Source organism: Canis lupus, chromosome 34 (assembly GCF_048164855.1).
Source record: "Canis lupus baileyi chromosome 34, mCanLup2.hap1, whole genome shotgun sequence".
NCBI lineage: Eukaryota > Metazoa > Chordata > Mammalia > Carnivora > Canidae > Canis > Canis lupus.
In genome coordinates, this window is record NC_132871.1 from 15,664,591 (window position 1) to 15,688,195 (window position 23,605).

The 23,605-nt window shown below is 41.1% G+C and overlaps 1 protein-coding gene across 12 annotated transcripts in view; it reads right to left on the minus strand.

Annotated features, from left to right (window-relative positions):
- MYO3B (myosin IIIB) overlaps positions 1–23,605 on the minus strand; it is a 425,769-nt gene that overhangs the window by 36,274 nt on the left and 365,890 nt on the right. The window lies entirely within an intron of this gene.

The window sequence follows — 23,605 nt, forward strand, 5'->3', positions numbered from 1 at the left end:
AGAACAATTTTGCTGACCATGGAAACATTATCTCTGGTTTCCAGAGGTATGATGTTGCTCAGTGCTCTTCAGCAGGTTTTCGTATGAATGAATGACAAAGCTGAAAAGCCATTCTGACCTACTAAACTCTTTTTAAATCAGACATAAACGTAGGCAAAAGTTCTGGGGTGTTGGGAGGGTTGGAACTAGTCAAATATGTTTAAAAGGCACAAGCTTAGAATTAGTAATACAGAATCAGCAATGAGTTGCTGTTGGTTTCTTTCTTTTAGCTTTACTTTGCATAGTATATTCAGAATATACATGTTAGTATCATGTCCTATCTCTCTGCTTTTAGGAGTTTTTAAACTGCTTATTCTGAGGTCTTGCAATATTCTCTTCTAGCCAGGTGTCTTCCTGTGGAAGATGACTGACTCCTGTGGAGATGACTGACTTCGTCTGTACTGTCCCTAACCATGGCTGTTCCCTAACTTTGGCCCTGTTGGGGGCTGGGGGCAGGAATTAAGGCCAAAATGGCCACCCAATCTCTGCCCAGTGAAAAACAGTATTAATTCAGCTTTTTCAAAAGTGTCAACATGAAAAAAATCTAAGACCTGATCTGATGCTTAGCAGCCCACAATGCCAGGCGGCAGGCTGGGAGATGTCATTTCTGGAGCTCCTAATGAGATGCAAATCACCTAGTGAACTAGTCGGGAGCTAGGAAACAATGTCCTGGGTAAAAGCAGATAAAAATGGAACGAAAGAATGTCTTTGAAGATTGGAACGACATTTTAAATGCTTGAGGATATGGGACACCAGATAGTGCTGGTTTTAGTAAACTAATTGTGACTGGTTCTTTGATTCCTTATGGCAGGGGATCCTGGGGCATTCATCTCCAGCTCTGCCTTGCTCTCTAAGTTGGGGACCTGGTTCCACTTCTTGCTGTTAGTGCGCAAAGGGCAGGTCAGCAGTAGAGAAACCGACACTGGACTTGGGGTCAGAAGGCCTGGGCATAGTTTAATTTCTGGAATTTACTAGTCTGTGACCCAGGTGAACTGCTTACTTTTCTGGCTGTCATGTTTTATCTGTATGTAAAACAAGGAGTTGAACTGACAGATTGGTTTTTTGACAAAGGGTGGTGGCGTGGCACATTGCACATGTTCTTGCCCAGAGACCCTAGCTGTTATCCTTGAAGTCATGCTCCTTCCCAGTGTGCCAGTGCATGTGTGTAGTGCAAGATGTGCTCGATGAGAGTTTGTTGTGTGAAAGCAGGAAAAGAGAAAACTGTTAGCCAAGAGGCTCTTTAAGATCTCTGCCAACTTTAAGATGCTCTGATTGCAGAGTTCCAGCCACTCATTTTCAAAATGGACATAAATACTATTGACCCTATTGGCCTCATTGAAATTTAAAGAAGACCGGGATCCCTGGGTGGCGCAGCGGTTTAGCGCCTGCCTTTGGCCCAGGGCGCGATCCTGGAGACCCGGGATCGAATCCCACATCGGGCTCTCGGTGCATGGAGCCTGCTTCTCCCTCTATGTCTCTGCCTCTCTCTCTCTGTGACTATCGTAAATAAATAAAAATTAAAAAAAAAAAGACATTTAAAGAAGACCAATCAAAATACAATCAGGCTTCAGGATGAAAAGTTCTCTGTAACTATACCAGAACTTCATCATAATAGGATGCTCTTTAAATTCATTTAGAGAACAATGCTGCACAAGGGGGTGCTCATCCGAACCCCTTTCTTGGTCATTTGATTACTGATGGACTAAAAGACAACATTTAATCTCACCCAGCCTTCCCAGCTATGAACAAAAACTATAATGTACAGGTTAATACTGTACAGCTGTACAAACACCTACACGGGTTCACAAATTCTAAGATATTTTTCATGTAGTGAATAGTCATTAGCCTGATGGACTTGGTTTGGGGGAGAGTATATGCACAAATGATTGGCAACTGTGTGTGAAATTGTAAAGAATGTGAATAGAATAACAGACCCGAATGAAATCACAGGTCTGATTTTTGTTTGCATTAAACTAATGAGATGCAAAAATGGAATCAATGCAGTACTAGTGATGAAAAATTAGATTACTCTGGTTCTTTCAATTTCCAGAAACCAATAAAATAGGATGTATCTGGGGGAAATAAAATTAAGAAGAAAATAACTAATTTGGGTTATTGTCCTATTTCTGTGCTTCACTTTGGAAAAAATTTCCTTAGTACACTGTAAATTAAATTTGGTCTAACTATCCAGTACACCTTTAAGATTTATAAAAGTAGTGAGACACAGAGGTCTCATTTCTTTGCTCTGATGAAGAGTTTAGACTCTACTTCTTCCAGGTCATCTAGAACTACTAAGTTTCTTTGCCTTGTTTTCTTACAATCTGAGATGAGCTTAATGAAAATCCATTATGGAAACAATATACAGATTGACGGCTTCGCATACCCTCCCTTTCCCTTTACTCTCATGGGAGGTTATCTTGTCATGAGAAGGTCATAAGTGACATGAGTCTGTCTCTCCATAGGACTCAGGATCTCTCAACAAATTTATGTCATCAACCTTTTTTTCTGTTTAAATCCCACATCTCTGAGTCACTTGGCTAGTATAGCTATAAGCACTTTCCAGCATGTCATAAAAAAACAAACCAAGCTTAATAAATACAGTTGTTACCAGCATATCTGAAAATGGGTATCTCCTGTGTTATACAATGATTTAGGCCTTGACAAGGAAATTAATTATCATTTTCACTCAGGCTTCTTTGCAGTGACTTTGTATACTGACACATTTGAGCTGCTCTAACCACTAGTTTGACCAGGCTTAAATGACAGTTCCAGTGAATTTAATTTTAAGTTTCCAAACTAACAAATTTTAGGGGATCTATATCAGCAGTTCTCATCCCTTGGACCCTAAAGAAAACACTGTCTCAGGTATTCTGTTATCTTGGCTTAGTCAAATAAAATATTAATGATCTGAAACCTGGTAGCATTTATCTGACAATATAGGGAAAATCATATTAACAGGAGTGCTCTACTGGAGTGATCTTGGACATCCGTGATGGCGCCGGGAAACGCGCCACTACCTCTCAAAGGGCGGGAGGTCCTGGCTGACTTGGCACCTTCCCACTTCCAGCTCTCACTGCTTCTCACCCTGCATGAGATGGGGACCCAGCAGAGTGGGGTTAAATGGGTTGGGGAGCCAGTCCAGCTGGGGGTCATTAGCAATCAAGGACCAGCATTAAAAGGCAGCAGGAGACTAAGGGTCTCTGACAGGCTTGGCTCCATGCACCATCTGGAAAGAAAGAGGCTGTCAAAGCTGGATTAAAAAAAAAGAAAAAAAAAAAAAAACTTCATAAAGACCCCTTCTTGAAGAAACAAACATGAACATTGATTTCAAGGTGGGTCCTTCATTTTTGAGAGCTGGGCCAGGTAGCCACATTTTTCAGATCAATCTCTGTCCATAATGACAATTCACTGATGCCTGAGTTGGGACCAGCCCAGGAAACTCTAATGGTGTGATAGTGGCTAGTAATCAGAACATCCATGCTGGACAATGAGGCAATGGGCATGTGTGAAGCCTGAAGTGTAGGGGCAGGGCTCACACCAAATAACACATTTAGCTGTATTCTACACACTATAGTATGATCCGTAATTAAAAGGAGAAAACCAGATAGCTTTACTTAGGATGTGACCAAGTTGATCATTTATTTATTTATTTTTTCCAAGTTGATAATTTAAATTGTAATTTTTGACACAATGAAAATTTAAAAACAAACTGGGACTCACTTTCTAAGGTCATTCTAAAATAATCTGTACAAAGATTTGGCAGTCATAGATATCACATATTGCATATATCTGGTCGCTGACCAGGCTTATGTTATTAAGTTGCCTCTCTCCTTTTTTCCTTTTAGACTTTTGGGTGCCTCTCCTCCTTAACTACATATGTAAGAAAGAAAAAATGTTTAAAGTACAGAATTTTATTTCTTTTGATCATAGATTGTTAGACTTACAGAACAAAGACAACTTACAATGTGAACTTTAAGATGTATTACGATATTAATTTAGAATGAGCTGCTATTCTTATTGTAGGAATCTCTAATATTATAGTTGAATTCATAAGAGGAATTTGCATTCCAGCTCATTATTGTATGGTTTTAACATTAATCTTCAGGATATCTTTAGTTCTGAGTACAAAGCAGCCAGTGCAAGGAAAACAGCTCAGGCTTGTATTTGTTTTTGGATGGTGAATGTACTTTCCCAATATTGTTAAGAATGAACAGTAGCTAAAATTATCCTCATGAAGCTTTAGGCAAGGTTCTAGATGCCTGGGCTAGGGAAAAAGTAATGGGAAAGATCTAGGACACTATACTCTTTCAGATTTAGAGTCATGTGAGGGGGGTGGTGATGACACTGGCTGCTGATTCAGGTAGAAATCAAGGTGGTCCCAGACCAGCAGAAATGCACAATTCTCAGAGTTGAATCTCAATGATTTTTAATTATCCTATCCTAAACTTTGGATAAATTTATATCTTACTGGCCAGCCTATCAGAAATACAGTTTTAAATAAAGCTCCAGTCACAAAGAACAGAATTTAAAAAGAGACATACAAATCCCCAGAGAGAGAGAACATTGTGGGTGTAAGGCATGGATAAATCCTGTTCTTAAGGTATTCTGGTTGAGCTCAGGCTAATTTTGACAGTTCTCCCACAAGCTTTTAGTTTTCTTAGGTATATAAGTGTGACTATGTGAACATGACTTTCAAATCATGGAAACCCAGTACTGATTAGAGTTATGGGTCTCTGGGAATGGATATGAGGGGTTTATTTTAAATAGTTCAGTAAAAATATCCAAACTTGATGCCTACTGCTTAATCTCACATACAAATGTCATAAAATATTTGCACACTGGTTTAGTATGGAAGATTGTTACTCAAACTTATTCAAGTTTACTCATCTGAGAAGCAGAGAGTAGATAGAACTCAGGATTCAACAGGCACCAAAGGCCATGCCCCTTTTGTTATGGCCTATTGCTCCCCTACACTTTATTGGTGGGAGGAGTGGAAGAGTAGGGGAATTGAAGAAGAGTGGAAAAAGCTTGAAATGGATGCAGAATGGAATGAGAGTGGGTCCTGGTCTGGGACTGGTATTTGGGGTGCATTATAGGCCCAGCTAGGATGGGAGATGATTATTTTTGACTGGCACAAAACTGCCTGGGTAGGCTTTTCAGCAATAAATCTTTACAGTGCAAGGGTAGGACAGAGGAAGAAGGACTAATCTGCAGCTTGGGTATTCCACATGGTGGGCGGAAGGACCTAGTGTTTGTCAGAGTAACTGAACTCTAGGCAGGTAGAAGGGAAACCAGCAGAGCTTGGGAGACAGTGGAAAATCAGTTGAGACAGCGGTGAGAGAGCTGGAAGGAGAGGCGGTGGTACTATGGGGAACTGCTCTTGATGGGTCACTCTAGCCACGGAATTAGATGCCTGGGTGGAAAAGAGATGAAGGTAATTGGTGTGAAGGGGTAAGGAGCAGTAAAGTGTAGGAATTGGATAGGTTGGATGGCTGTGGAAAAATCTCTCTAGATGGTGGTGAGATTTGGGAATGGAGAAGATGATAAACACCCAAACACTCATTGAATGTAAAGTGACCAGGATATGGTCAGTAAACAGCGGGAACAAAGGATGATTGAAGGGAACATATATAGCAATGGCAAGTTAGCAGGATGTGGATTTTATCCCTGACCTCTCCTCCACCCCAAGGTCCTGCTGATGGGGCTCCACTCAAGACCTCAGGGGAAATGGTGGCCAGTAGAAAGGATAACTCAGAGGAGAGGAAACCCAGAAAACAATGGGATAAGCAATGACAGCATGGGGTGATTAGGGTGGCCTGAGTTTTGAGCAGTAGCCAGTGGTGACCAGCATGCAAGGCGGGCAGGAGAAAGTCAGCCTAAGTATCAAATGGAATAACCTCTGTTGTGAAGTTCCATCAGTGCCAGTGTGAACTTAGATCCCTGGCAGGTATGGAAACTAAGTGCCAGCAGGTTGAGTGGTCCAGTGCTCCAGACCATTGATTGATGAGAGGTTATTTTCATACTCCTGAAAAGTAGATACTGAGTATGGGAGTGAGATTAATAATGATTGATTTATTACCAGTAGATTAATTTGTGGGACTTAGAAAAAAAATGAGAGGGCAGAAGAAAAAGAGAAGAGAAACACTGATGACCAGGTGGGTAGAGAGAGAGGCTGGACCATGACCCTTTTTATCCCATTACCAGTTTAGTGCCATCTAGCCAGCCTGAGATGTGGCTACCACTCCCAACTGCTCTGTGGGACTCTACCCTTTGTCAAGTGAGAAGGGGGAAGAAATGAGGTACTCATGTCATGCTTGACTAAGAAGGGGTTGTTGGATGTCCTTAAGTATTATGGAATTTAACAAGGTCTCATGTTCATTTCCTAAACATGGTGTCTTCCTCATCAACAGTGCCTGCCACAAGTCTTGGTGCAGTGAGATGAGTTCAAATATCAGTTGTCATGCCATACCCAGAATCATGACTCCCTGCTAACCCCTGGCACTGCTGGTGAGTGTAAATATGTCCTTTTCTCCCTGAAGGTGAAATCTGTCCCTTACTGCTTATTCAATTTTATTCAAGTCCTATTCTGTGCCAGGCCCTGGGGATGTGGCAGTGAACAAAAGTCTTTGCCCTGAAGGAACTCACCAGTTGGTAGTGGGGGAGACATAACAAAGAATAATGAATAATATGGTATATGCTAGTAATTTATGAAGATTATTAACAACGACAAAATAATAGGGCAGGGCACAATGACTAGCCCATTATCCTTAAGGTCCTGAACCCTAATGCTACTAGACTTCCTTTCCCCAAGGTCTGATGACACTCCCACAAACCCCTGGATGCAAATATACACCACAGGTAACCTTTTCTCCACCAGGCTTCACCTGGCCAGTCATATGTTCGTTCGTTCTTTCTTTCTTTCTTTTTTTTTTTTTTTTAAGATTTTATTTATTTATTCATGTGAGACAGAGAGAGAGAGAGGCAGAGACACAGGCAGAGGGAGAAGCAGGGAGCCCGATGTGGGACTCAATCCCGGGTCTCCAGGATCGCGCCCTGGGCCAAAGGCAGGTGCCAAACCGCTGAGCCACCCAGGCTGCCCTCATATGTTCTCTCTTGTAAAATTTTTGGCTCATGTGGGCTGGACCAAAGTTATGGACCAGGTGACTGAGAAGATGACGTATTGGTATCTATGCTACCTGGTGGAAGCGCAGCTTTGTAGGGAAGGGGTGGCTTAGTTCAGGCTTTCTTTCCTGTTCAGGTATCCAGGGAAGGTTTCAGCCAGGAACCCACTGCTGCTACCTGGGTGGGACTCAGTACCCTGGGGATCCACTAGGATGCCAATGACATCATGTTTTTTCTGCTCTTCAAGGATCCTTGAGCCAATGAGGAAATGAGAGTCACAAAAACCAATTGATGAAATTTGAAATGGAAGTCCACAGAGGAAGAAGAAACTCTGCTTCAATCTATACATTCTTTGTAGCAAAGCAAAGAAAACCCATACGCCCCTCACTGAAGCTACAGGGAGGGAGACTCTGACATGTTTCCTACAAACAGGGGAAGGTATATGGAAGTTAACTGTGCTATACCCAAGGTTACTATTTTCAAAGATTTATAAGATGTCATCGTTGTTCTCTTTAGTGTGCCTTCTTTTATTTATTTTATTGAATGCAACAATAGCAGGCTTTAGAATTCTGCTTTGTCTTCCTCCATCCCTAGGAATGGAGCCCTCAGAGAGGAAACACTAAATTACTCCTATTCCATTTCTAATCTGTAGAATTCTCATAGGTTCTAATGTCCTTGACACTCTCGTTTTGTGCAAATACAGTTTTGCCACAATAAATGTGATCCCCAGAGCTGGTTATTGGGGATTCCACTTTGCTAAATGAATGACCCTGGCCCTTGTCCTTAAAAAAATAAACCCAAAAGCATAATCATTGAAGACATATCATTTGTTGGTGGGACCTTTCCTTAAAATAAGATTCCCCGATTATGGGTTAAATGTCTATGTGATGTTATGTAAGTAATTTTGAGGCAGAATGTTTTTAATCAGCCGTATCTCTGCTTTTCAAAGATCTAGGTGGTGCTTCATTCAGTTGCCAGCAGGGCTGACCTGCTAATTCTATCCATTCCAGAACATGCTGTTTGCAGTCCTGATGACTGTGCCATGATGTTAGCTGGGGTTAATCTGCGAGTCCTACATGAAGGTTAGGAAAGTGCAAGCTATGCTTATCCCGTTCCTAAAAAGCAAATAGCCTCAGTGACTCTATCTGACCTCCCATACCTGCAACTACTTGCTTCAGAGACTTTAGTCTCTTTTCTGTGACAATACAGCTTTGAAGAGTATATTTCCACCTCTGGATCCTTGTACTGAGAATTATATAAACTAGCTTCACAATATATAAATTGCTCAATAATTAGAGCAAGCATCTCACATCAAAATATGCAATTCAGATTTTATCTACTACCCAAATGCAAAATTCTCAAGAGTGCTGAGTTAGGAAATTATTCAAACATAGAAATTAACATTTAAAAAATTCTCAACTGATAGAAAAGTACTATACTCTACTTTTTTCTGTACATAACTTAGTAAGTACTGGATATTTAGAGCCAATATATTCCATGAAGTAGAGCAATAACAAAAGTAGAACAATTAAAAATGTTGCAGGAAGTAAAAAGGACATTTATTTTAATTTTTTTGACAGAGCTACCATAGCTGGAAAAAGGAATGCATGCAGGTGGGATTTTTTTTAAAAGAGATTTTATTTATTTATTCATGAGAGACACACAGAGAGAGGCAGAGACATAGGCAGAGGGAGAAGCAGGCTCCCTGCAGGGAGCCCGATATGGAACTCGATCCCAGGACCCTGGGATCACACCATGAGCCAAAGGCAGACATTCAACTGCTGAGCCACCCAGGTGCCCTTAGGTGTTTCATTTCTGTTATTCAAGATCCCCAGGGAGTTTTTGTTTAGAACTTGACAGAAAATTACTGACCACCTGATAGAGGGCAATAACTTTGTCAACAGAAGTCAGACTTGCTATACAGTCAGAGAGATCTCTGCCTTGGTCTCCCCTTCTGAAAATCAGCTACATTTAGCAACAGAGCATGCCAAATATAACTGGAAATTCTCCAGGTGGACGCTGTTTTGCCCTCTGATTTGGTTAGAGAGCTTCCTCTTTACTGTGAGGAACACATTTGAGGTATTTGCACATGGCTGATCTCCCCTCCTAAGTCAGGTTGAACATGTAGCCCAGGCCTGGTCCAGCAGACCTCCCCTTTCCCTTCCACAGTGATTCGTTCAGGAGTGGGCATGCAAGCCAGGCAGGGTTGAAGTTCCTCTAGGAGACCTGAGATAGGTACTGGAAGAGAGAGTGCCTTTGTTCTTTGGGATCTTGGGACAGGATTAGGGCTGTCAGTGACCCTTTTACTAGCACTGAAAAATAATAGCTCAAAAGGGTAAGCAGCACTGAAAGAGAGAGAGGAGAGAGGGGAGGGAAGAGAGGAGAGAGGGAGAGGTGTAATGACATTGTTTGAATCCCAATCAATTACATTTTGGACTAATTTGAGATGGGTTTCTGGTTCTCACATCTAAATGAATCCTTCCATAGTTTTTATGAATGAGTAACTTACATAGTATTGCCCTTCCTGATAATCATTAGCTTTGATACTCCACACCTGCACCCAATGAGGAGCACACTGGGGTCCTTTGCCTTAGCCTCTCAGACAAGTCTAGGGTATCATGGATTAGGTCATTAGGTCCTTTTGAGCCACTAAAAATTAGTATGTGGATGTCCCTGAAGGAACACCCGCTTGGATGGTGTGTGTATGTGTGTGTAGAGCATTTCATTATTTTAATATTAGCTAGAGGTAAAACAAGCTAAGCATGCCAGTGTAATTTGTGAGACATCCATTTCTTATTAATGAAGTAAACAGAGGCATTTGTGAGGAAGCATGAGCGAGGAACTCAGCAAGCACGTGGGTGATTTCCCACCTACATCAGACAAAACATGAAAGAGCAACTCTTAATTACAACCAAATATTAGCTCTGGCTCCTGGGAACTCATCATCCCATCTCAAGGTCTATATTTATGAAAATTTAAGCAATGTCTTAAAACATGTTAATTTGTTCTTTGTTTATTTCTTTCCCTGACAGATTAATTTATTCCAAGGGACTTTGGTTCTCAAGCGCTAATATATTGATCGGGCCCATGTACGACATAGCTAATAGCCTGGGGAGGAGATTTTGGTGGAAAACAAAAGTCTTTCTTGTACTTTTCCTTAGGTAATTAACTTTTATTTGTGGGCCCTGGAATGCTTCCAGTTTTCTCTGGATTTGCATCTCTGACTTTCAGATCAATGGCTGATTTCATAAGAGGCTGGAAGCACTGAAAAAAAAAATTACACTTCAGGCTTGAATGAACCAGTCAGAACACAGTAAGGCCAAAAGAAAAGTTATGAGTTTTTTTTTCTATTGGGTGCTATCTTTTTCCAAGAGCTTCTATGTAGAGGACATTTAGATAGTCATAAGAATCTGAAGTATAAGAAATACTGTTTATTGTGGAAACTTCTCGGTGAGTTTTGGATCCTTTTGTTTTGTATAATCCCACTGGAAACTCAAATGCCCACAAAGTGCCATCCTTTTAATGTCTATTACTTGATTCTGTTATTTTGTGGCTCATGGACTGTACGGAGAAGTCTGTGGAACTTACACACTATATGTATCTGTATCTTGCAGAAAGAGAAAGAACAGCAGGTAAGAATGGAAATTAGCCCAGAACCTACATGCTTCCAAACAACCTAATGCCTTTTAACTATCTGTGTTATTGGACTAAGCGGAATAGAAAGCCTCTAGAAAGGCACCTGTCCTCCGAATTCAGGCAACTCCTTAAACATCCTTGGATTTTGTCTACTGGTAGTTTTAAAGGTGTACAGGTTTAAAGCAGTACATCAGGGGGAGCTTGGCTGGCTCAGTTGGTGGGGCATGAGACTCTTGATCTTGGGAGTTGTGGTTTCGAGTCCCACACTGGGTATGGAGATTACTGAAAAATGAAATCTTAAAAAACAATAAAGTAGTACATCAGAAATCAGTGACCTCTAGTTATATAATTTTCCCTTCACAAACCACATCTTTCTAATCAGCAAGCCAAGTAGATTTATCACTCTTAGAATTTCTGATTCTACCTGCTTTGTGCCTTGACCTAGAGCTTCTCATTAAATACAACAAACCTACATTATTACTTATAAAATGTGAGGTACAAGTCAGAACACTAATGTAGACATTTTTACTTGTAATATTACTTTTACTAATAGACAAAATGGCATAAATCTGGTCCTATCTACTGCTAGGATATACGTCTGAAATTCAGGTACCTATGGTCAAATGAAAGCAGTAGTTGCTCAGAATGACTGTAGTAGACAGTGTTACTTTTATACCAAATATTCCTGTTGCTACCACTAAAGTGCCTCTCTCAGCAGGAAGATTCACATCTCCACCCTGCTGAACTCAGGAGTGATCATGTGGCATCCCTTAGCCAGTGAAATATATGTATCTCAAAAGGATGTGTGTATTTCTAGGTAGAAGAGAGGATATAATTGGTCAAGTCTCTGCCACAACTACAGCAATGATCTCGACAGAAATTGCTATATCAGCCTGAGTTCCAAAGTGAAGATGACATAGAGCAGAGCCATAGCTAGAGTGGCATAGCAGGAGTGAGGAATAAGCCTCCGTGACAAACTACTAAAATGTGAAGGATGTTTGTTTCTGCAGCATAATATAAGCTCTTTTGACCAATAGCTTAAACTACATATATATACTTTATTTATTTATTAATTTGAACCTTATGACATTCCATTTGGTAGTAAAAAATGATCTAACAGCAGCAATCTCATATGATTCAATTTATTATAATAGAGAAATATTGGAATATAAATTCCTACTCCTGTATGCTTTTTCTTCCAAATTATAAGTACTCAGAGAAGAGCATATTTATTATTTATTCTTTTTGTTAAAAAGATCGTATCAGAGCTAGAAAAGGGGTTGCAAAAAAATACACATTCCTAAATCCACAGCGAGAGCAATAATCAGTTGAGAGATAGTCTTCCATGTGTCAGTTCCTAGGGATGCACTGGTGAGCAAACAAACATGATTCAGCCTTCATGGAGATTTCATTCATTCTAGTGATGGTGTTCAACTGTAAAGATGTAAGCTGCTATAATTCATGATAAGTGCAAACAAAGAAACAAGTAGGTTGTTTTCAGTCATAGGAAAGGGGACAAAAGGATAGGGTGGTAGGAGACAGCCCCTCAAAAGAGTGACAGTTAAGGTGAGGCCTCATAAATGAAGGCAGCTAGCCATGTGAAAAGAGGTAAAGGTGAGAGAGTTGGAGAGATTCCAGGCTGAAGGAATAGCATATGCAAATACCATATTCATGACCCGGAGGCAGATCAGATCTAACCAGCCAGGCTGGACTATGAGGTTTAGAAAAGGGATCATAATGAAGATGGAAAAATGGGCTGTGGACAGGTCATGCAGGGCTTTGATGGCCATGGAGGGAATTTGAAATTTAAGTCAATGGGAAGCTACTGAAGGAAAATGGGAAGAGAAAAGACAAAGACAGTTTATTTCTTATCAAAGATCACTATCTTGGGGCACCTGGGTGGCTCAGTGATTGAGCATTTGCCTTTGGCTCAGGTTGTGATCCTGGGGTCCTGGGTTTGAGTCTCCCATCAAGTTTCCCTCGGGGAGCCTGGTTCTCCCTCTGCCTATGTCCCTGCCTCTCTGTGTCTCTCATGAATAAATAAATTCTTAAAAAAAATCACTATCTCTGGTGGGAGTCCCATACAAGTGGAGGCACAAAAATGGAAACAAGACCACTGAGGCAGCTACTGTGGGTCAGAAGCAATGGTTGTCTGGACCAGGTTTTGCTGATCTGGGAGACAGGTAGACAAAATGAAGATATGTGTAGGAAGTCATAACTTGCTGATGGATTGGATGTGGAGGTTGAAGGAAAGGCAATAATTAATAATGACATCCAGATTTCTGGTGTGGGTTACTGGGTGGATGGTAGACCATTTACTGAACTAGGAAACACCAAGGGAAGATTAAGGTTTCCGAGGCCATGAGGAAATCAGGAGTTCAGTTTTGGACGTGCTGAGTGTGGGATGTCTGAGAAACATCTGAGTGGAGGTGTCAAGTGGGAAGCATGTCTGGAATCCAGAGAAACAATCGCGGCAGGACATATGAACTGGAGTGTCATCAACCCATTAATGGACCAGGTTTGGGGAATAAACGGTGAGGGAGAAGAAAAAAGGTTCTTGGAGGCCTGAGGAACTCTAGCATTTCGAGGTTTTGGTATGAAACAGAGCAGCCATGAGGCTGGGGGACAGCTCGGGGGGGTTGGGGTGATCTTCACAGGCACTGAGAAAAGAGAGTGGTTTACAAAGGGTGAAGTGGTCAGCTTTATCAAAAGCTGCTGAGAGGTAGAGTAAGGAAAGGACAGAGAAGGTCCTCTGGGTCTGGTAGCCTGGAGGGTTTAGTCACTTTGACAAGTGTGTTTCAAGAGAGTGATAGGCCCAAGAGATTCTACAGGGGAGGGAATATAGGCAATAGGTATACTTAAAAATATTTTAAAATTTGGCTAAGAAGAGAATCAGAAAAAAAAGGGTGAGGGAGGAGAGCCCAGAAATAACAGTATTTAATAAAGAGATATTCTAAAAAATCCTGGAAATGATTGCGTTTACCTGGAAGCTACCGGATTTTTTTCCATTATCAGCAAAAATGTAGGTTTGAACTGTTATAATCTTGCACATCTGCTTTATGTGGCCTCCCTGCAATACCATGCATGTTCCACAAGTGTCAAATCCTCCACTTTCTTTTCCTATATATCGAAGGAGTCTGTTTGGGTCACTTTAATTAATACAGCTTTTCAATCCTTGCTTGATCTTATTTTGTCTCTTAAGTTCTGGAAAATACGCCATCATTGGAGAATGTTCCTCTGTTTAAGACTTTTATTTTTTCCACTCTAACTCCAAAAGTGCTGACCTAGTTGATTTCCATATCTCTTGGTATAGTTCACTTCCCTGTTAGCTTAAGGGTTGTTAAATGAGAGTAAAATTTCATTAGAAATTTTAGTCAAGGGGATCCCTGGGTAGCGCAGCGGTTTGGCGCCTGCCTTTGGCCCAGGGCGCGATCCTGGAGACCCGGGATCGAATCCCACATCGGGCTCCCGGTGCATGGAGCCTGCTTCTCCCTCTGCCTGTGTCTCTGCCTCTCTCTCTCTCTCTGTGACTATCATAAATAAATAAAAATTTAAAAAAAATTTAGAAATTTTAGTCAAAAATGTTTAATTAATATTTTTAATTAAAAAATGCACATACTTTAGGAATAGGAAAAAAGGTCAAATAGCACAAAATACTGTAGAATGAAAAATAAGTCCTTCTCAGAACCCTAGACCTTGCTCTAGAGTCAACCACTGCCATTGCTGTATTGTGTGAAAGTCTATGTAGACATAATCCTAAGGCTCTATAGCTCCTGTCCCTAAAACAAAACCACAACACAATAAAATTTCAAATGTGAACATACTTCTATACTTTATGCCTTGCTTTTCTCATATTTTGATGTAACATGGAGGCTACTTGACATTTATAGAGATATACCTTACTCTTCTCTGTGGCTCCATTTTTTATGACTCCATTGCCATTTAACAAGGTTTCCACTGATGACCATTTAAGTTTTTCATAGCATTTATTTTTTTATCTTTTTAAAGATTTTATTTTTAAGTAATCTCTACACCCATTGTGGGGCTTGAACTCATGATCCTGAAATCAAGAGTCTCTATCAACTGAGCCAGCCAGGTGCCCCTAGGATTTTGCAGCATTTTAAAACCAAGTGAGTTTTAAAACTTAAGTGAATACACAAAACTTCTACCCAATAGTAATTAAACAATTGTTAGTCTAAATCCCAAAGCAAGTTAGATTGGGAATAAATGTGATTTTTATACAGTTTATGATAAAAGATAGCTGGTGTTTTGTGACTCTTTCATCTATGAAATTTGGGGATATCAGTGATCATGGCCATTAGGAATAATATGCATAAGCCATAGGAATACTAAGAGAATGAGTATGAAAGTTTTAAGACATTTAGAAAAATAATCCTTTGGAATAAAGAGATATGGATTATCAAATGGCTTATGTAGCAAGTGTTTGGTGTTTTATTTTTTCTTGGATAATATGCTATTAGATTTTTCTCAAAATGGCAAGTTTCTAAAGATATTTTTTTTCACACTTTATAGAACATGGACAATTAGTATTTGCAATTTCAAATACTACTATTACTACTTTTATTTGGGGGAGCTTTTACATGGACCTAATTAATGTGTCATGGAGGCAAAGTGCTTGCAGGCCTTCCCCTAGAATCACCACTAATTAGGAAGGTGTATTTCGGGGGCAGGGAAGTGGAGATTTTCCTTTGGAAATACATAAAATGGGCAGCCTGGGTGGCTCAGAGGTTTAGCGCCGCCTGCAGCCCGGGTTGTGATCCTGGAGACCTGGGATGGAGTCCCACGTTGGGCTCCCTGCATGGAGCCTGCTTTTCCCTCGGCCTGTGTCTCTGCCCCCTCCCCCTCTGTGTCTCTCATGAATAAATAAATAAAATCTTAAAAAAAAAAAAAAGGAAATACATAAAATAAAGTTTGGTTGTGAAGGTTTGGAAGTCAGTTTTAAAGCTTTTATCTTTTATTTCATTGGGCCCTGGGGACATGCTGAGGCTTCTGATCAGGAGAGTGACATAGTACTGGCAGTGGCACGTAGAATGGATTGGGGGAGGGACTAAAGGAAGAATAAGAAAGGACACTGCAATAGTCTAAGCTAAGGTGATGAAAACTTTGGCTGGAGTGAGAACAGCAGAAACAAAAAGTAAAAAGGACCTAGTATGGATCTTGACCCTCTTTCTCTGCTCCAGCACCCTTGTGAAGTACAACAAATTCCATTAATTAACAGTTGTTCACTCTGTATTAAAATTTTTATTATAAATGCAGCAGAAAACTCACTTAAAATGCTAAGCCATTTAAGTGTGTCACAATAAATCACTAAATTATACGTAAACAAGGAAGTGATTGTCTTCAGAACTTTCTAGTGTGCACACTGGATGGAATGCTTTTAGTTTTTACCTCCTTTTTTTTTTTAATTTTTATTTATTTATGATAGTCACACAGAGAGAGAGAGAGAGAGGCAGAGACATAGGCAGAGGGAGAAGCAGGCTCCATGCACCAGGAGCCCGATGTGGGATTCGATCCCGGGTCTCCAGGATCGCGCCCTGGGCCAAAGGCAGGCGCTAAACCGCTGTGCCACCCAGGGATCCCAGTTTTTACCTCCTTTCATTGGTGCCTTCCATGAGCCATCACTGTCATAAAATAGCAAGGCAAGACCACCAAGAAGGGAAAATAGTCAACAATGATGACTGATTTACGAAGTTAATCATTTGTGCTAGGTAAATTCTGATAGCTTAAAGGTAAATGTTGCAAGGATTATTTATATTAAATCTAAATATTAAAAACAGTTGTTAAAATGATAAAAGAAGATACGGGTGAATATATAATGATGGGAGCAGAAAAGATCTAAGAATAAGAAAGACCAAAATCTAAAGGAAAATATTAGTGGACTACATTAAAAAGAGAAAAAAACCCAAGGAACCCTTAACAGTAAAATAAACAAAAATAGCGCCAAATCAGAAACAAAAACTAAACCTAAAGGCAAAAATAAAGTGGAAAATATTTGTAACATCTATATTTAACAACAGATAACTACGAGCTATTATAAATCTTTGTGAGCAATTGTTTTCCTACCCCAAGCTCCCTTTGGAGAATAAAGCAGATTGGATACACCTTCTGAAGTGTCTCTCCTTTGATGTAAAGGCAGCCAGCCACAACTGCCCAGAGTGCGGACAAATGCTTACTCCCAGTGCTAACAGAATTATGCCTCAGCTTGATATAGTCCTTTCTATTGGGTAGTAGGGACATAGAGGGTGACTAAGGAACATGCCACAGAGGTAGGGGAGAAGGTCTTGTAGGGTGAAATAAAGGCAGGATGGGTGGAAACACTGAAGAAAATCAGTAGAATACTAAGTATTTTTCAAGCAACACAACACACTGGGAAAGATGTAACAGCATTTAAATAAAGGACCCAGGCTGCAGTAGGCACTTTCTTAAATTTATATGTACTGAATTTAAGCAAAGGCATGACATGACTAGAAGCAAAGAGGCAGAGATGAAATAGATTCTGCCTTTAATAACAATTAAAATAATAGCTACTTACATTATTACAGCTTCCTAGGTACCAGATTTTTAGTTTAGATCAGACATGGATTATTTCATTTAAATCCTACAATAACACTGTAAGACTGACAGTATTATCCCCATTTTATAGATTGGAAACTGAAATGCTGTGCTCAAATTCACATGACGAGAAAATGGCCAGGTGATTCAAATCTGACTGCAGAGCCCATGTTTTTACCACTATGCTTTATGCTTCCTCCCTGGCCATCCCTTACCAGTAGGTAGGCCACATGTGGTCTCAATGAACCGAGGTCCTCTGTCTGCAGCCACAAATGTGATCTTTAGAAGGGCTGCAGTTCTGAATTTCCATACAGGATAGCTGGATTCCCCAAGTGCCATAAAGCTTCAGGGTAAGCTAGTAGTCTGACAGACTGAAAAAGGAAAGACCACATAAACTAAATGGTCTTTTTGGCATTCTTTCTAGTGACCAAACTGTACTTTGTTCAGATGGAGGCGGGCCCTGGTGCCAAGCACTGTACATTGCAGGAGAATTTGTGAGGCCCTTTGATGTCACATGCATCCCAGGAACACCCAGCTAAAGCAGAGAGCTGCTTCGTGTTTATGCCTCTAAACAGAACCATTTGAGTACACAGACCAAAAGACCTGATCTGGGAGCACTGTGTTTTCTCCAATAGAGTGATTCATTACTAATGTCTTCATTTTGGACATTGCAGTTGAATGTGAAGCCATATGCTTTAAATTAAAAGCACACTAAGCAAATCACAAGTTTCTTAAGATGGTGCTTAAAGTCTGTTTTGGCATCTGCTGGTTGCCAAAAGACCCATATGATCCTGTAATTAAACAACAAATATTTTCTGCAAAATCAATCATTTTTGCTGTTCCCAAATGCTATGATTATGATGTTTAGATGCTATGTTGAGAAATAAGTTGCACAATTAGACCCTTTTCAAATTGTTTGTTCTCTATTCCAACATTGTCCTGATCTTTCTCTAGTCTAGCATCTTATTATAATTGATTATATCAGAATCAAAGTTTTTTAGTTGATGAGCAATAAACAGCAGAACCACAAAGCCAGAAATGTTGGCAGCAAAACCATCACTAATAGGTACTATTGTATATACTTGACCAGAAGGTTGATTCACCAAAACCCTTAGTACCAGAATAAGTCAGGGGTCTTGGATATATAATCATCAGAAATCAATGGAGACCATCTTAAGTAAAAAGGGAATTTACTGAAATGAAGACAAGGATTCACAAAATTGATGGGAAGGCAGAGAGAGAGAGCTGGACAAGAGGCAGGATCAAGGGGCACTTTGGAGAACCAGAGAATGGAAAGAAGCCTGGCTAACTGCCAGGTAATGTCCTTGCCTGGCTGGCTTAAGAGTCTGGGGAGCACCAGCCTGGTAGGGCCTCTTTTTTCTTTTCTTTTCTTTTCTTTTTTCTTTTCTTTCTTTTTTCTTTTCTTTTCTTTTCTTTTTTCTTTTCCTTTCTTTTCCTTTCCTTTCCTTTCCTCTTTCCTTTCCCCTTTCCTTTCCTTTCCTTTTCCTTTCCTTTCTTTTTTTTCTTTCTTTTCTTTTCTTTTTTCTTTTTTTTAAGATTTTATTTATTTACTCATGAGACACACACAGAGAGAGAGAGGCAGAGACACAGGCAGAGGGAGAAGTAGGCTCCATGCAGGGAGCCCGACACGGGACTCAGTCCTGGGTCTCCAGGATCACGCCTTGGACCAAAGGCGGTGCTAAACTGCTGAGCCACCTGGGCTGCCTCTTTTTTTTTTTTTTAAGATTTTATTTAATTTGAGAGAGAGAGTGTGAGTATGAGCGGGGTGAGGAGTAGAAGGAGAAGCAGATCCCCCCCTCCCCCCAGCAGGGAGCCCAATGTAGAGCTCCATCCTGGGACTCCAGGATCATGACTTGAGCTGAAGGCAGACGTTTTACTGACTGAACCACCCACTGTCAGGGAGGGCCTCTTTTAAGGGCTGATTATGGCCACTCTATAGTGTAAGAGAGAATGGTATTTTCCTACTTCCTATCTAGACAGTGGGGAAATTCCCCAAGGAAGATGAGGATGCTGAGGGTAAGGCAAGGTCAACACTAGACAACCAAAAATTCTGGAACCACGCTCCTAAAGCGGAGATCAATTTTCATTTTCCAGTCATGTTTTCCTATCTAAGCAGAAAAATGTGTGGCCAGAAAAACAATTCCATGAGGGTCAATCCAAGGCAAAGGTTGATCACAGCACCTAATGAGCTGGGGCTGGCAAATGAAAGAGGCTCATTTCTGCAGAAATGTAAACTTATTTCACAGGCTTCTGGCTGGTGAATGTGTGTTAAGAACAATGGCTTCTCAGGCCTACTTAGCTTGGAGACTGCCTTCTACAAAATGCATTGTTTCTTATCCCCTTAAAGGGCCTGCCCCACCCTGAAGAGCAGATGGTGTGGTCCTGGTGGGTGGGGCAGCATAGAGGAGAGAAACAAAGAATAGAAGAAGAGATACTTATTTAAAATGAGTCCTTCTTCCTCCTATGAATCTTTTGGGTGGGAGAAAACATGTAGTCAGAATTAAGGAATTTCATGGCCTAATCAAGTCCAATTAGGAATGGGCCATAATGCTTAGGTATGTGGAACAGCTAGAAACAGTGTTCTGCACGATTTACGTTGTGTTCTGAAGCACAGCTGAACTTAGGTAAAAGTGAGCTCAGATGTTAGAGAAGGCAGAGGGAGCCCTAGGGGCTGGTAACAGTCCACAGAGGGACCACCTAGGAGGAAAGATGTGAGGGGCTCAAGGGCCTGGTACCAGAAATGATGGCTTTCTTGGTGGGGGGTGGGGGATATGGGGGTGGTTAAAATAGGGATGCTGGGCAGCCCCCCGTGGCTTAGCAGTTTAACTCTGCCTTCAGCCCAGGGCGTGATCCTGGAGACCCGGGATCGAGTCCCACGTCGGGTTCACTGCGTGGTGCCTGCTTCTCCCTCTGCCTCTCTGCCTCTCTCTCTCTCTGTGTGTGTGTGTGTGTGTGTCTCTAAAAAATAAATAAATAAAAATCTTAAATAAAATAGGGATGCTGCTCAGCATGCTTGTATTGGGACTTCACGGATTATTTTCATATTACAACAAACCCAGCCAAAATCATAGGCTAACTGGAACTTCAAATTTCTTTCCTTTTGGCCTGAAATGAACTCACTCAATGTAGTAGTACTGACTGCATCACACTGATGAATTAAGCTCTAATGGCAAGCACTGCTAAAATTAATAAAGTGAGAAAATTAATTTTAGTAAATAAATTATACCCTTAGGAGAGGATATACATTTCAACATATGGCACAAGAGAATAAGGTTGTTAAAAATGGCAAAAATGTTGCAAACACCTAGATTCAGGCAATTTTACTGCAAAAGATTCCCACTAAAATGCAACTATATTTGGGAAGAGTGAATTAATTACCAATAGTGACCACAGGAGCCTCAATCATTCATAAGACTAGCTGAGAAAGGAGTAGGGGTTGGTTAGGGTAAGATGAGAAGGAAGACCTATGAAGGCCCAAATGGAGTGTTTTCTGGAGCTGGGAGACCCAGAAATACCCTTAGAGAATAACAGTAAACAGTAAGGGGGCAAAATTAAAGGGATGCAGAGATACCGGATGAAGAACGGTTTCAGAACTTAGTCTTGGGGCAGCCCCAGTGGCACTGTGGTTTAGTGCTGCCTGCAGCCTGGGGTGTGATCCTGGAGACCAGGGATTGAATCCCACGTCGGGCTTCCTGCATGGAGCCTGCTTCTCCCTCTGCCTGTATCTCTGCCTCTCTCTCTCTCTCTCTCTGTGTCTCTCATGAATAAATAAAGTCTTAAAAAAAAAATCTTTAGTCTTGCTGGTCTAAAGCTGTGCTAGACAGCTTATCCTCCTAGTGACCATGCTATTCTCATAAACCATGTGGTTATCTTTAGGTAAGACAACAGTGGTTCATTTTTCGAACACCTACATGCTAGGGGCTGGATTGCCTGATTGGCATTGGTTCTCTTTCTCCTCCCACAACCCTGTAAGATGGTGCTTATTACTCCTATTTTACAGATGAAACTTTGCTTCTGGGAGGGTGACTTGTCTGAGATCTCACAGCTAGTGAATGCTGAAGCAGCTGGGATTGTTAGGCACCAGAACCCTTTTAACTCTCCTGCACATGTATTCTGGAGCCTGGGGCACAACTCTGTCCTCAGGCCTTCTTATACCACCCTTTAGCTGAGTCAAGCAGCCTGTGAGGATTTAATACCTTCTGTGCTACTTTTAGGAAAATAGTTGAAAAAGTGACAGTGTATAAATCCAGTTCAGCAATGACGATGCGTATGTGCTGGGAAAGTGCATGTGTGTGGAACAGCCATAAGCAACAGGGAAAAGTGAGTAAGAAAGGCTGCAAGGAGGAGGTGGGGCTGAGACACAGGTGGCCCTGAGGTTGGTGTAGGAGGGGCAGGTCAGCTTGACACATAGCTGATGGGAGAGCAGGGGGCTGCTTGGGACCTGCCATCCTCAGGGTAATGATTTCATAGCACAAATTTAGCTATTTTGTTTATTCCCCAAATACATCGGGTATTAGAAAATGTATTGGACGTCTGTTAGCTTTAGTGATTAAAAAAAAAAAATCTTAAATTTGTTTATGTAACACCGGAAACATTTGATGGAATAGTCTTGGGAGGAAGAGCTGGCTTCCAGGATTCCAGGGGTTTAAGTTATGTAACCTGGGTTTTCTCTGTTCTACTGTCCCTTACATGCCCTACTGTCCCTTACATACCCTCCATCTCTTAGCTCTGCTCCCTCCTATGCATCGACAATGCTCTCTTTTACTTTATACAGCCTTTCTCTACTTGGTAGCGGTGGTGGTGGTGGGAGGATGTGATCTGGGGGCTGGGAGGTAGGCATATATAAAATATCAGGCCTAACTTGAAGCATATGTCCTATCCTGGACCAATCACAGTGGCTGGGGGATAAGCAATTCTGATAGACTAGTCCTGGGGCACATACCCAACATGCTGACCAGGAGTTAGCATAATTTGCCTGAGAGCCTCATCAGAACCACATGAAGTATGTGTGTGAGGGGACAAGTTCCCAAAAGAAGGTGACTTCGGAAGAAGGGAAGGAGAAGGAATGCTGAGCTGGCAACACTAACAGTTGTTAGTTACAGTGTTATTAGGACTATCACCATGTACACTGTATTTCAGTGAGCCCCATGAAATAATACGGATTTTCCATGAAAAATGGTCAGCTGTCTCATGACATAGGAAAATCTTACAGATGCTCCTGACTAATGACTACCAGGGTGCACAAGAGAGAGAGCTGGAAACAAAACAGTGGAAATCCAAGGCTGCATCATGTTCAAGTGTATGGAGCTCATTTATTTTAAGATGTGCAGTTCTCTTTTAATTATTTATGATACCTCACAGCATACTATAAGTGGATCCCAGCATACTTTGCGAGAATAATGACATCATAGGACTAACAGACCTTACTCCGATCTCTTGTTCTCCAGCTCTTGCTAAGAAGTGGGAGAGAGGCAGGGAAAGTTGATACTCAGATCTGTTTATCTGCTTGGAGTTGTACCTTTATACTAACGGGTACAAGGAGTTGTGGGCTCTGGAGTCAGTGGATAAACTGTGAATGTAGATCACTGAACCTGTTTATTTGTAAAATGGATAGTGAGGCTATCATTAAAACTGGGGAGGTTTTGAACAGCGAGTGATATTTGAACAGCAAGTGATATTTATTGAGCATCTACTATGGCTGTGTGAGGGGCATCAAGGTTAGATGGGATAAATAGCATCCCTGCCCTCAGTGAAGGGATAGAAATGAAAGGGAATGATATTTAAAAAGCACCTGACACGGGAGCCTGGTACATAGTAAGTGCTCAGTAAACATGAGCTGCCTTCCCTTCCCCTACCAATTCATTTACTCATCTTATCTAAACCTAAAAATGGTATCAAGTTTCTTAATTTCTCAGAGTCTCAGTTTTCTTATGGGTTTATTAAGGGGGTGAAGAGACCTTTTGATGTTTCTTCTTGCTCTAAAAGCTCTGCAAATCTTAGATTCCCTTTCCTCTTACCTAGGGCACAGAGAATGGGATTATTAAAGGGAATCTCACTGGGGCCTACTACTTGAGTCCTGTCTTTGAAGAGCAGCTTCATTGTTGTTGTAAAGCTGATCCTGCACCATCATCCTGACCCCACTAGCAAACTTGTTAGGGATATTTCTACCCCACCCCACCTAAAAAAGTCCTCAAAAAGTACCTCTATCAACAGA